We start from the raw sequence: 5,000 nt of genomic DNA, 5'->3' as shown, positions 1-5,000 counted from the left end.
AACTGTCCGTATACATGCTGAAAGACTCTGCTCACAATCACAACCACACGGCAGCCACACACTCTTATCACGCACTACTCTCCGCCTGTAACACGCACACAGACAATATGTAAGCACCAGCATGGAACAACACCCAGTGCATCCTCTCCGCCACATGAGACAATCCACACTGTCATAACCAGACTGGGAGGTCCACTCAGAAAACGGAATATCCCACCCCCCCGACAACCACCATTGCTCAGCTAAGCCACCAACACCCACACATGTCCTACACAGGGGTGCACCCAACATCACAATACTGCCTCCTCTCACAGCACACAAACAATGGCAGGAATGAAAGACACAGGTCTGCCACAAGCATGGAATCGGAGCGCCGCCTGTCATGAGCCAAAGGTGCATCCTGACGTGGCAAATCAGATGATGCCGCAGGCATCCACTTACTATAATCACAATCAACAAACCGACCGGCCGCCCCCCCCCCCCCCCCCATTACACCTTTCCATACAACAATGTGTACCTTAACCTAAACTATACTGTACCTTAACCTAAACTATACTGTACCTTAACCTAAACTATACTGTACCTTAACCTAAACTATACTGTACCTTAACCTAAACTATACTGTACCTTAACCTAAACTATACTGTACCTTAACCTAACCTATACGGTACCTCAACCTAACCTATATTGTGCCTCAACCTAACCTATGTTGCGCCTTAACCTAACCTATGTTGCGCCTTAACCTAACCTATGTTGCGCCTTAACCTAACCTATGTTGCGCCTTAACCTAACCTATGTTGCGCCTTAACCTAACCTATGTTGCGCCTTAACCTAACCTATGTTGCGCCTTAACCTAACCTATGTTGCGCCTTAACCTAACCTATGTTGCGCCTTAACCTAACCTATGTTGCGCCTTAACCTAACCTATGTTGCGCCTTAACCTAACCTATGTTGCGCCTTAACCTAACCTATGTTGCGCCTTAACCTAACCTATGTTGCGCCTTAACCTAACCTATGTTGCGCCTTAACCTAACCTATGTTGCGCCTTAACCTAACCTATGTTGCGCCTTAACCTAACCTATGTTGCGCCTTAACCTAACCTATGTTGCGCCTTAACCTAACCTATGTTGCGCCTTAACCTAACCTATGTTGCGCCTTAACCTAACCTATGTTGCGCCTTAACCTAACCTATGTTGCGCCTTAACCTAACCTATGTTGCGCCTTAACCCAACCTATGTTGCGCCTTAACCCAACCTATGTTGCGCCTTAACCCAACCTATGTTGCGCCTTAACCCAACCTATGTTGCGCCTTAACCCAACCTATGTTGCGCCTTAACCCAACCTATGTTGCGCCTTAACCCAACCTATGTTGCGCCTTAACCCAACCTATGTTGGGCCTTAACCCAACCTATGTTGGGCCTTAACCCAACCTATGTTGGGCCTTAACCCAACACACGTTGGGCCTTAACCCAACACACGTTGGGCCTTAACCCAACACACGTTGGGCCTTAACCCAACACACGTTGGGCCTTAACCCAACACACGTTGGGCCTTAACCCAACACACGTTGGGCCTTAACCCAACACACGTTGGGCCTTAACCCAACACACGTTGGGCCTTAACCCAACACACGTTGGGCCTTAACCCAACACACGTTGGGCCTTAACCCAACACACGTTGGGCCTTAACCCAACACACGTTGGGCCTTAACCCAACACACGTTGGGCCTTAACCCAACACACGTTGGGCCTTAACCCAACACACGTTGGGCCTTAACCCAACACACGTTGGGCCTTAACCCAACACACGTTGGGCCTTAACCCAACACACGTTGGGCCTTAACCTGCTCTGTAATTGTCATACGACGCGTTAAATTAGTGTAGTGTTGCCTAACTGCAACCCCCGCAATATAGTTTGCTACTCGCACTGCCCGGTCCCCAGTGTATCGCTTCATGTTAAACACCTTGCAGCTATACACTGTAATGTGGATGGCAGCAGGACGTACATGCTCAATGCCCTTTGCAGTTGTTCATTGGCATTTGCAGTTGTTCATTGGCATTCGCATGGCGAAGCACTTAGCCTACGCTGTGGTACGGCCTGTGTCAACTGTCCGCTGATGTTGTACGTCCAATCCGCTGATGTTGTACGTCCAAATCACACACTGTACTGCACATTGGTCCTCATGTACTGAATGATACATCGTGGTACATGTGACCGTACAACGACTGCGCCAACAACGGCGAACCATGCGGTCCAAATGTTGTGCACTCAGCTACGTGTCGTCTCCCTATAAGAGCTGGATTGCAGTGTGGTATGCCCTGGATGGCGATCAGCATGAGCCGTCTGTTGATGTAGTGGCGCGTGTTGTCAGACGTAGTCGTCTCTTCTCACACACCGTGATAGCATGGTGCACTGCGTTCCACATCTGCGACATGCGACAGAGGCCGGTTGACAGTCGTTCGCGCAATGGACATCGCATACGTACGGGGGCCACCTTCCACGTGTTCGCGAAGCGTGCACATGTTGTTGCGTGTATGTGGGCAGACATAGTGTGTCGTGACACCTGACACAGGCATGCAACAATCGTTGAATTTGCAAATGGCGATGGACGCCTACGTTTGCTGGTGACGTTACGCAAATGAACAACTGGTAAACCGTTGTGGTGCGGTTGTTCTCGCTAGAGGTGAATCAGTGATGGCGACGATCGGTTGAGCTACCAACCGGTTGTTCCAGCGATACCCACCATGCCCACGAACGTGAATGGCATCTGGGTGTGAAGCGATACGCGGCGGTGGCTGGGTGGGACCGTCCCCGGCCGGTGAGGGGGGGCCTCCCGGCGTGCTGGCCGCGCGGTGCGTGGGCGCACGCGCTACAGCCGGCTGGTGGGGGCGGCCAGTGGCAGGCGCGCCGGCCGACGGAGGCGGCAGGCGGCGCAGCTGCGCGCCGGCGCACCCTGCACGCGGCGCCGTGCGGCCAAAGTAGGTCCTCGCGGGCCCGGTGCGAAGCGCGGTGGACATCTGCAGTGTGCTGGTCCGATTGAGGACTGTGTGCGCTGAGGATGCGCCGCCGCCCGGCGCTCGGCGCCGCGACGCCGTCTGCTGCTCGGTCGCCTCTGCGGTTCTCGCAGGTGGTTTGTATCGCAGCTGTGCGGACGTGTTGGCGCGTGCGCTGTGCTGGGAGAGTTCGCTTCGGCACCCAAGTGGGGCTTTTGTCCTTCTGTGGCGCTGGCGTTGGAGCTGCCGGTCACCGTAGGTGGCGCGTGTTGTCTCCCGCCGGCAATGCCACGACAGCACGCTCCCGGGCCTCTGTCGGCAGCGGCAAGCTCAGTTGGGAGCACGGGTGGTCGCACCTAAAGCGTCTACTCGCCAAACCCCGGGCGATTGCGCCTCTCTCGAACCCGACCAAGTACTTAGGACGGCGCTGCGCGCCGCCGGGACCTGAGAGGGTTTCGAGGTGTATGGTGCAGGGGAGCTCAGCCTCCTCCTGTTTGCAGAATAATTGAGCGGACGCTTGCGTGTTCGCGCGGGCCCCCGGGACACACTCCCGGGCGGCCGGCTGCTCAGCTCTAGTTGACGCAGCTCCCTGGTTGATCCTGCCAGTAGTCATATGCTTGTCTCAAAGATTAAGCCATGCATGTCTCAGTACAAGCCGCATTAAGGTGAAACCGCGAATGGCTCATTAAATCAGTTATGGTTCCTTAGATCGTACCCACGTTACTTGGATAACTGTGGTAATTCTAGAGCTAATACATGCAAACAGAGTCCCGACCAGAGATGGAAGGGACGCTTTTATTAGATCAAAACCAATCGGTCGGCTCGTCCGGTCCGTTTGCCTTGGTGACTCTGAATAACTTTGGGCTGATCGCACGGTCCTCGTACCGGCGACGCATCTTTCAAATGTCTGCCTTATCAACTGTCGATGGTAGGTTCTGCGCCTACCATGGTTGTAACGGGTAACGGGGAATCAGGGTTCGATTCCGGAGAGGGAGCCTGAGAAACGGCTACCACATCCAAGGAAGGCAGCAGGCGCGCAAATTACCCACTCCCGGCACGGGGAGGTAGTGACGAAAAATAACGATACGGGACTCATCCGAGGCCCCGTAATCGGAATGAGTACACTTTAAATCCTTTAACGAGTATCTATTGGAGGGCAAGTCTGGTGCCAGCAGCCGCGGTAATTCCAGCTCCAATAGCGTATATTAAAGTTGTTGCGGTTAAAAAGCTCGTAGTTGGATTTGTGTCCCACGCTGTTGGTTCACCGCCCGTCGGTGTTTAACTGGCATGTATCGTGGGACGTCCTGCCGGTGGGGCGAGCTGAAGGCGTGCGACGCGCCTCGTGCGTGCTCGTGCGTCCCGAGGCGGACCCCGTTGCAATCCTACCAGGGTGCTCTTGAGTGAGTGTCTCGGTGGGCCGGCACGTTTACTTTGAACAAATTAGAGTGCTTAAAGCAGGCAAGCCCGCCTGAATACTGTGTGCATGGAATAATGGAATAGGACCTCGGTTCTATTTTGTTGGTTTTCGGAACCCGAGGTAATGATTAATAGGGACAGGCGGGGGCATTCGTATTGCGACGTTAGAGGTGAAATTCTTGGATCGTCGCAAGACGAACAGAAGCGAAAGCATTTGCCAAGTATGTTTTCATTAATCAAGAACGAAAGTTAGAGGTTCGAAGGCGATCAGATACCGCCCTAGTTCTAACCATAAACGATGCCAGCCAGCGATCCGCCGCAGTTCCTCCGATGACTCGGCGGGCAGCCTCCGGGAAACCAAAGCTTTTGGGTTCCGGGGGAAGTATGGTTGCAAAGCTGAAACTTAAAGGAATTGACGGAAGGGCACCACCAGGAGTGGAGCCTGCGGCTTAATTTGACTCAACACGGGAAACCTCACCAGGCCCGGACACCGGAAGGATTGACAGATTGATAGCTCTTTCTTGATTCGGTGGGTGGTGGTGCATGGCCGTTCTTAGTTGGTGGAGCGATTTGTCTGGTTAATTCCGATAA

The 5,000-nt window shown here is 53.6% G+C and overlaps 1 non-coding gene across 1 annotated transcript in view; it reads left to right on the top strand.

Annotated features, from left to right (window-relative positions):
• Window positions 1–3,579: 3,579 nt before the first annotated feature.
• LOC126435508 (small subunit ribosomal RNA) overlaps window positions 3,580–5,000 on the top strand; it is a 1,910-nt gene continuing 489 nt past the window's right edge. Inside the window, exon 1 of the ribosomal RNA XR_007579988.1 lies at window positions 3,580–5,000. This exon is cut by the window's right edge and continues 489 nt beyond it. This is a non-coding gene — a ribosomal RNA (small subunit ribosomal RNA).

The sequence above is a fragment of the Schistocerca serialis genome, unplaced genomic scaffold (assembly GCF_023864345.2).
Source record: "Schistocerca serialis cubense isolate TAMUIC-IGC-003099 unplaced genomic scaffold, iqSchSeri2.2 HiC_scaffold_1210, whole genome shotgun sequence".
NCBI lineage: Eukaryota > Metazoa > Arthropoda > Insecta > Orthoptera > Acrididae > Schistocerca > Schistocerca serialis.
This window is presented reverse-complemented; position numbering and strand designations above follow the sequence as displayed.